The sequence below is a fragment of the Rhinolophus ferrumequinum genome, chromosome 2 (genome assembly GCF_004115265.2).
Source record: "Rhinolophus ferrumequinum isolate MPI-CBG mRhiFer1 chromosome 2, mRhiFer1_v1.p, whole genome shotgun sequence".
Lineage (NCBI taxonomy): Eukaryota > Metazoa > Chordata > Mammalia > Chiroptera > Rhinolophidae > Rhinolophus > Rhinolophus ferrumequinum.
Window position 1 is genome coordinate 51,726,448 of NC_046285.1, and position 9,794 is coordinate 51,736,241.

The following is a 9,794-nucleotide window of genomic DNA, read 5'->3' on the forward strand; positions in this document are numbered from 1 at the left end:
CCCACCCAGAGAAGCACACTCCATGGGAACCAGTGGAAAGGAGCCTGAGGTGCTGGAACCCACTCCCTATGAATTCATGGCATTGATAAGTGGGAAAAAAATAAAACAAAACACAACAAACCAACCTCTGCACAGTAAATAAGTAAGTAAATAAATAAAATGCAAAAAAACCCACAAAAACAGAATACGTCCCTTCCTCCCCCACCCCACCCCCACCTCCACCCGCCACCACCCACAGATGCCAAAGGGGCAGTATTTTAGGTACACTGCTTTTAGAAGAACTGACCTGGAACCTGCTCGAATTCTAGAGGGGAAGATAAACAAGAAAATCAACCATAACAATATAGGATTCAGAGACCACATAGGACTGGGAAGCTATAATCAAGGTTAGACGGGGGCATTATCTGAGAACAGAGGAGGGTCACCTGACCTTGGCCTGGAAAAGTCAGAGAAGGTTTCACTCAGGAGCAAATCCTGAGCTGCATTTGGAAGAACAAGCTGGAGTTAGCCAGAAATAGAAGGGCGAGGAGGCGGCACACTAGGCAGAAGAAAGACTGTCATACAAGAGAACTCAAAGAATTTAGTAGCATCTGGGAGCGGGGTCTGTGGAGGAGCTGTGGGATACGAAGATAGGGAGGTGGCCAAGGCTCGCATGGCTGACAGCCGGGGAAACCATGACAAGGAGTTCGGATTTCAATCTGAAGGCGAAGAGGAGGGATTGAAGGCTTAAATCTAAAGAGTAATTTAACCTGCATTTAAAAAACAAAATCAGAATACCAACTCGTTAATTCACTGTGAAAAAAACTTCGCTAAAGAGGAGACCAGAGGCTGGAATCCTCTGGGAAGCAAATTCTCTGCCTTCAGATTGACCACAGGGGATTACAAGGTCTGATGAGGAAGGCTAAGGCAACCTCATTCTTTGCATAATGCAGATGCCCCTACCACCTGCCCAACACCTTTCCCCCTGGAAGGGCACTGTCCTCAGCTGATAATACTGAGTGATGGCTCTGGCAACAGAAGAGAGAGACGGAGTGGGTGAGTGCAGAAGTGGGAAGACCCATGAGGTGGCTGCTGCATTAATGCATGTGATGGTGAGGACGTGAACTAAGGCAGTGGGGAAGCAAAGCATATGGCAGATTTAGGAGATTGTTAGGAGGCAGAGTCAGGTGGACATAGGGACCCAGCAGATGTGGAAAGCGATGGGGAAGCCACGAGACAAAAAGGGGAGTAAAGGAGTGATGGCATGTATATGTGGGAAGCTGACTAGATTCATGACCTGGCTCCTGCTACATTTTAGGATCATCTCTTGTCTCTAGTGAGCATAGATCCTTACACCCGCTAGGAAAATCACCTGTGGTTTCCCAAAGGTGCCATCCTCTCCGGCCTCAGTCCATTTGTACACATCACTCCAGGTGACATGACCCTTCTCCTTCCCCTGCTGTACTTGGATAAGTCCAGTTTAGGGGTTCACCACCTCTGTCCAGTCAGCCTCCTCTGGCCATTCCCTTGCTTTCCTTCCTACCCAACTGTATGGGTTGAATTGTGTCCCCTGAAAAGATATGTTGAAATTCCAACCTTATTTGAAAATAGAGTCTTTGCTTATGTAATCAAATTAAGATGAAGTCATGAGGGTAGACCCTAATTCAATAGGACTGGTGTCCCTACAAGAAGAAAATGCCATGTGAAGACGGAAACATACAGGGAGAACACCATGTGATAATGGAGGCAGAGCTGTAGCTGCAAACTAAAGAATGCCAAAGACTGATGACCTCCACCAGCAGGTAGAAAGAGGAAGTAAGCATTCTACCCAGAGTCTCAGAGGAAGCATAACCCTGCTGACACCTTGATTTTGCACTTCTGGCCCCAGAACTGTGAGAGAACAAATTTCTGTTGTTTCAAGCCATTCAGTTGGTGGTACTTTGTTACAGCAGCCCCAGGAAACTAATAAACGAACCATTTCCCTATGTCCACGTTTCCATGCTTCTAAGTCCTGTATGTGCATTTAGGCATTTACCATCTCGTGTGGTAACTGTTTTATACTGTTTTATACTTAAAATATGAGATTAGCTTTAAGGATAAGAATCATGACTTACACATCTTTGTACATACAGCACACTGTTTGGCACAGTGAACACTTAATAAATATTTCTCAAATGAGAAAATTATGGGCCCAAGTTCTTGATGAAATATAGAGAGCAACAAGAGCTTATCAGATGGCAGCAACTGCAAGGCGCAGACAGGGATATGTAGTAAAGAAGGAGTTTTTATCTTTGGGATGGGTCAGGGTAGGGGGAGTGATAATGAAGGAAGCAGCCTTGAGAGTCAAGGAGAAAGCGCCACCCCTTCCCAGCCCTGTGCTCCATGGCACATGGGCGAACTGCCAGCTATAGTTTGTAAGAGCTGCACAGGAGAGAAAAACCAGAATTCTGTTAAGGCGAGGAGGAATGCGGGCAACATTCTGGAAAGTCACCTGCGGTCTCAGCCCGGCTGATACTCAGCAGCGTGTACTAGCACAGCAGTACCACTCGGTAAGCATCCACTTTCTGAGCCTCCAGGGTTCCCCATTGCTTGAGCACCCCTGTCTCCTTGCAGTGAGCCCAGAAAGGAAAGGGGTAACACTTGGTAATACAGAAGCCTCTATGAATTATGTGAACCCACACTTGTAGGATGAACATTTTCCTTTCTGCTTGGTTGGAACCAGCCCACACTACTTTGGTTATCAAATATTCTGATGATTGCCCAGAGTATAAACAGTTTGTTTGTGAGGAATGGAGACTGGAGTGCCCAACAGACAGGGCTGAGGAGAACACGGAGATGCCTGAAGATGACAGTGGAGAAAGAGGCTGCGTGTCCAGGGAGTCTGACAGTGACAGGGATGGGAGGCCTAGTGAGCGGAACTGGCCTTGGGTGTGAAAGGGCTTGTCCACCATACCATTGGAACTATCTGAAAGCTGGCTGAGCTGGGAGAGAAGCGCCACTAGCCTAGTTGGCTCCTGAGAGCAGCTGTCCTAGGAGGGAAGGACTTGGCCAGATCCCAGAGCCTGGAAAGATCGAAAGTAGAGTTCAATGCCTGTGTAGGGGAAGTAAAAGACATTTGTGCTAAATTCTGCTTAGAGTTATTTTAGCATTGGCTTAACTTTATTATATCACATTTAATATGTATGCTAACTTGATTAACCAGAAGATTTTATTCCTGCCCACTCTGTATAAATTATTATTATTTTTGTTGTTGTTGTTGCTTGGTAGGCATGTTCTTGCCAAATTTTATTATATATACTAATTTCTTTTTAATTTATTGGGGTGACAATTTTTAGTAAAATTACATAGATTTCAGGTGTACAATTCTGTATTACATCATCTATAAATCCCATTGTGTGTTTATCACCCTGAGTCAGTTCTCCTTCCGTCACCATATATTTGATAAATTATTTTTTTATTTCTGTGTCCCTCCATGGAGGGAAAGGAAACATGAAACAAAAGCAGTTAATGTTTTTATGAGTTATCTTTGACCCTGAAAAGTCTGAGGGTATTTTTCCTGCAGGCTTAATTCATTGTTTCATATTTGGAAGGATCTAGCAAGATCAAAGTGAGTTTCAGCTATGGTCACCCATAAAGCTCCACAGTCCTGCACTGAGTCAATCCTAGAACAGACTCAAACATGTTCCTGGACACTAATGTGAAATGTGACAAATGCAATTGCCTTTGACAAGCACAGCTGAGCAGTGTCCTTAAGAATGTTGGAATATTAAGGGTAGGGTGGACCTTGATAAAATTAATGTCAACTAAGGCCCCTATCTTGTACAGAGTTGGGTTTCCATGTAGATAAGCACTAATGACAGGCAATTAGAAAGAACATATTAGTCATCTGCAATACAACACTACTGGGGCCACAGTTAAAAAATATTCTAAGAACAAAGCTAGTTTTGGCTTTATTTTTAATTCAATTCAATTAAAGATGCTGCCTAGAAAACCCCGTATACGAGTATGAGAAACTGTGAGAAGCAAATTCTTTTGTGCCCTAGAATGTCCTTGATAGGAGATATTTTAAAAAAAAAAGATTATTGGAAACCTTCATCATTTCCCAACTGCATATTTCACAGATGAAAATGTTTGTACATTCCACCAACACACGTGGCCCTTACTGCTGGTTTCCCAAGCGTGAGCTTTTCTCAGCAGTCTCCTTTACCTTGCTTTCTCCTGACTTCCAGTCCACGGGAGAAAACAACTAGACACCAATTGCTCTTGTGAGAGCTTTGTGTTTCCTACTGAGGAATCCCCTACCCCCCACCTGCCTTAGCCACAGGAGAATATTGAGGTTCTGGAATCCTATCCGGAGCACAGGCCCACTTAATGAGAACACCTGACTGACACAAATACCTCAGGAAAATACATCACTGCTTTCACAGAGCACAGAACCAAAGCTCAGAGAGACCCAATTAAAACTAGGGTGTGTGAGTGTGTGTGTGTGTGTGTGTGTCTAATAACAAAGAACTTTTTTTACTAAGTATTCTGAACTCAAAATGAAAAGAAAGAAAATACCTGCTGTAGTTCAATTTATGAAACCAAACAATAGTTGGGACCTAGGGAAAGGCCTGGCACGTAGCAAGCCCTCAATAAAGATTTTTGACTGTTGACAGGACAACCTCCTCCCTTAACAACTTCTCTAACTATTTAGCAGTCTGTCTTATTTCTATTACTTCCTTTCTAGCATTATAATTGTTAATACCTCACTCTGCCATGTAGAATAAGATATATAATCAGGTGATTTTCCAAGTAACTGATGTTTTTAAGGGTACCATTATTTGGGGAGGAAATTTCGGAACAGTTTATTCATTTATTCCTTGATGTGACCAACACTTATCAAGGGCTTCTCGTGGACAAACACTGCATTCATTAAGTTATGCTGTTGGGGAGTTCGGAGAAATAGGCCACAATGGGAGAGAAAGACACCTAGAGAATTATGATAATGTGAGATAGAGGAATGCAAACAGTTTCTCAGAATCTCAGTGGAGCTAAAGACGAACTCTGCCTGAGTGGAGTGGGGAAGTAGGCAACCTTTGATCTGGGGGAGAAATTCCAGGACAGGAATAAGGGATGGCATTTCACACCGATTAGTAAAGGCATTGGAAAAAAAGAAGGAACACAGGGTGCTCTGGCCCCTTTGAAGGGTAGTTTGACTAGTGTGAAGAACATAGGGAGAAAGAAAGTGGACATGAAAAGACAGGGAGCCTAGAAAAAGAGATGGGGCCTAACTTTGAAGGCCCAAGGAGTTTGGACTTCATCCTATGCAAGGAACAGTCACTAAAGCCTCTGTTCCTCGAGCAAAAGACAAAAGGAGAGAAGGGTCTAAGTGTTTACCCGTGCCTAACACTGTGTCTGGCAAAGCAGAATCAAATCTGTAAATTAAGGTTCATTACACAATCAAAACATTGTTTTTGTAGTATGAGAGCAGTATGAACTTGAATGAATAGTAAAGCAAATGGAGATTGTTACTTAGACCAACAATGATAAGATTGCGTATTTGTGAAATGTCAAACTAGAACAAATGCAAGGGACATAAATACAGTTTTTAAAGTAGAATGTCTTCCTAGTGTAAACAATGACCAGACAGTCTTTATATCACATATGTTCTGAATCAAAGTCTATATTCCTTGTTCCTTTATGAGTTCACAGAACGATAAAATGCAATAGAATCTGGCAAAATTAGCAAAATGAAATTACAATATAGGGCATTGCTTGTTTCTTGCAATAATTTACAAAACAGACCAGCTGACACTTATGGAAAATTCACAGTGATTTCTGGCAGGCACAAGATATATTTGTAGATTAGCCAAGAAAATAATGTGTATTTCCTACTCACCATTCCAAGGTTCCTCGTACTACTTATTCTGCCGTCTTTTTTGTTTCCCTATTTTTGTCAGATAGGTTTTGAAGGAAGTACTTCTCTAGCTTCCCTTGACTTAACTAGTTTTTAAAGGGTTGGAAAACACTTAGGAACAAATGAAAACTTTGTGTAATCTACAGGTATACAGACTCCTCAGAAAAGTATTTTGGCATCTTGAAGGCTTTTGTGGTGAGACGAAGGCATCCTTCTGGTAGATATCTTTGAAGGGAAGAGAACCAGTAGAGTCCCACAGTTGCAAATTAAAGCCATTTGGTTAAGCAGAAAATGATTCATCTTTGTTCTTGGCTTTCTCTCTCTCTTTCCAATACTTTTTGTATTTATTTAAATAATCTTGCATCTGCTACCATAAATTTCTACCATGAACTACAAAATCTGTGATTTTTCATGTTCCATGGAGGGATTACCTGAAAAGGAAAAGAACAATGTGCTATTCTTGGCAAGGAAAGAGCTGAGCTGCTGCTGACACAGTGGTTATTAAGTCACAACCTGTGGGTATTTTTCCAGAGGTTGGGGGGTGGACACTATCAAGTCTCTGCTCACTGAACCCTGGTTGCTGACTTAGGTACGTTGGGTGGAGCCAGACACAGAAGCCATTTCCAGCCTTAGAGTTCTGTTGTTGGTAAGAAACCGAGTGGTGCAGACCTCAGTAGCCTATTTCAATGAGCAGAGAGCCAACAGGCTCAGCCCCATAAGGGGGTACATTGAAAGTGTCTCCTTTCCTTCTCCCTATATATAGCATTGAATCAGGCAACTATGATGAAGTCTTCAAAAAGAGCAGAAATGATTTTCAGATAATCCTTAAACATGTATATGTTTTTATGATTTGCCTTGAGCTCAGTAGCTACCTCCAAAAACAGAAATCAGAATGGAAGATTCCATTCCACAATCCATCTCCTGGCTGCCAAATCCTGGACACACAGGAAATATAACAAATACAGTGAGATTTAGTGCTTGGGCTATTTGGTCCAGATGTTTTCCTACAAGAGCAGATCTCAGCAGAGGCATAGAAGGAGAGCTCTGTGTAGAGGCATTTGGAAATCTTCTTTGGGCCACAGTGAGGAATAAAGTGGCTCAATTACTCTATAATACAAAGAAAAGTTGTACTGGCACTCTTGTAGTCAAACTAATATTTTATTATGTTTTAAAACATTAAAAGTTCTCTTCATCTGCATCCACTTTGAATGGGGTTGGGAGTGGAAGAAATAATACAAGAGGCAAATTTTGACTTTTGATGAGGGAAACATTTTTTCAAGATTCTTCAGAGAACGCCTCACCACCTCCTGTTCCAGTGCTTTTTATTAACTGTAATTAAACACATTATGTCATACTGTGGCAGCCCTTTTCATTAGAGGGTCTCAAAGCAAGACAGTGCTTAATTAAGGGCCCAGTCACAGTTAGGGCCAGGGAGATGACAGCAGGGCATACGCAGAAACAAAGCAAATCTGCTCAATAATTTAGAACATGAAGGGAAGTTTTACTATGTATTCCCTTGAAAACAGGATTACCACTGCTGACCTGAGCTCCTGCTGACAGGGCAGGGAGGCAAATGTTGGAACCAGTGGTGAAAAGGACTCAGAAAGGGAGGTGACCATCCTGCTTCCTCCTCAACGAGAAACCTCTCCCTGCCATAGGGGCTTGGCAGGGCTGTCAGGCTGTGATGTCAGATTCACTGGGCAGAAGGAAACCTGTGGCTAGGAACAGAGGTAGGACCAAGAGAGGGAGGTGCCAAGGGGTGGCTGTGGCGGCCTTTGCCTGGGAACATCTCTGGGAAACACACGTAGTTCTGACAGGCAAAGCTGTTGCTTTTCTGGCTTCCTGCTCACTTTCCCCTCCACTATCTCCATTCAGCATTCATTCCTTTACTGAGGCCCTGTTCCATACTAGGAACTCACCTACAGCCTGGGGGCAGGCAATAAAAACAATTGTTTTCAGGATCACTGATACGTGGGATATAAAACGGAAAGCAACAACGGAACAAGACAAACAAAGAAACAAAAACTCATAGACACAGACAATAGTTTAGTGGTTACCAGAGGGTAAGGGAGGAGGTTGGGTGGTAGATGAGGGTAAACGGGGTCAAATAGATGTTGATGGGAAGAGAACTGACTCTGGGTGGTGAACACAATGTCATATACAGAATTGTACAGGTGAAACCTATGTAATTTTGCTAACCATTGTCACCCCAATAAACCTTAATAAAAATAAAAAAAAGAAGAAGAAGAATTGTTTTCAGGAATCTTGAAGTCGTTCCTGAGGAACAGAGTTCTAAGGACAATAAACTGAGCGTTGTCTCTAGAAGCACTAGGTACGAGGCTGTCTTAAGGGAGATGAGATTTGGGGCCCAGAGATAGGACACTTGAGTAAGATCACTGCTATCCGGGGATGATAGAGACAGCCCTTCCCCCATCCATAGTCTCTCTTCCCACCTCCTACACCAGTGGCCAGACATTGCTGGGAACCCGATGTCAGCTCAATCTAAGGAAGAACTTCCTTAGTCAGAGCTGTCCAAAGATAAAATAAGTTGTGTTGTGGAGTGGTAAGCTCCTGGCTGTTGGGGTTGTTAAAGAGGCTGAATAGCTACCTGGTGGGATTGACAAGGTCACTTCCAGACCTAGTAGTCTATGAGTCTACAGGGGCTTGTCTGCTGGAAGGCCCAGTTCTGGGTGGACTAGTCTGCTCTGCTCTGGCCTGTCATAAGGATGACGAGGAGGCCTGATCAGGAAAGCATGGTGGGAAAAAGCCTGGTGATGAGTAAGTTGGGGACTGGGGGTAGGAGAGGAAGGGGAGGAGGTGTATACGGCTGTCATAACAGAGTATCACAAACTGGGTGGCTTTAAACAAGAGAAATTTAATGTCTCACAGTTCTGGAGACAAGAAGTCCAAAATGAAGGTATCAGCAATGTTGGTTCCTTCTGAGAATGCTCAAGGAGAATTTGTCTCATGCCTCTCCTAGCTTTGGATAGCCTCAGGTTTATAAATGTATCACTTCAATCCTCTGTCATCACATGGAATCCTCCTCATCTGTTTCCACATAACCATCTTCTTATAGGAACACTAGTCATATCAAAGTAGTGCCCACTCTGCTCCAGTAGGACCTCATGTTAATTTAACTAATTAGATCTGCAATGACCCTATTTCCAAATAACGTTTCATTCTGAGATACTGGGAGCTGGGACCTCAACGTAGTTTAATTTTAGGGTGACACAATTCAATCCATAACAGGAGGCGACTTGTTTAATCTCTGAGACCTCCTCGTTTCCCATCTGTACAACTGCAGTGCTGGCACTGAAAGCAGAGGCCGGTGGCTGGAGTGGCGTCCACTCCCTCTGCTGGTCCTAGCTTGACTTAAATACAGCATAGCTCTGAGATTGTTTCCATGGCTTCAAACTTCTGCCCTTTCCTGTACTCCATAGAACCACTTCTCACAAAATCCACAGCACCCCCAAACCAGACACCCATATATTCTGGCACCCTAGAGCCTTTAGATCCTTCCTTCTCTCTTACCAAAGTCCTTCCTGAGATCTTTTATTCACACCCAGACACAGAATAAGTTGGGGAGTGTGTGCGAGGGTTTTGTTTTTTTTGCTTTTCTCCTTTGGGACCCTCACAAAGACCTAGACAGCTCCCAAGGCTTCTGGCCTATTTCACTCAGTGTTGCACAGATGGTTACCTTAAGTGAATTCCCTAGATTGGCAGTGGGTGGGGGAAACAGATTAAAAACCACAAAACTGGGCTGGCCCGGTGGCTCAGGCGGTTGGTGCTCCATGTTCCTAATGCTGAAGGCTGCCGGTTCGATTCCCACATGGGCCAGTGGGCTCTCAACCACAAGGTTGCTGGTTGGACTCCTGCAAGAGATGGTGAGCTGCGCCTCCTGCAACTATCAATGGCG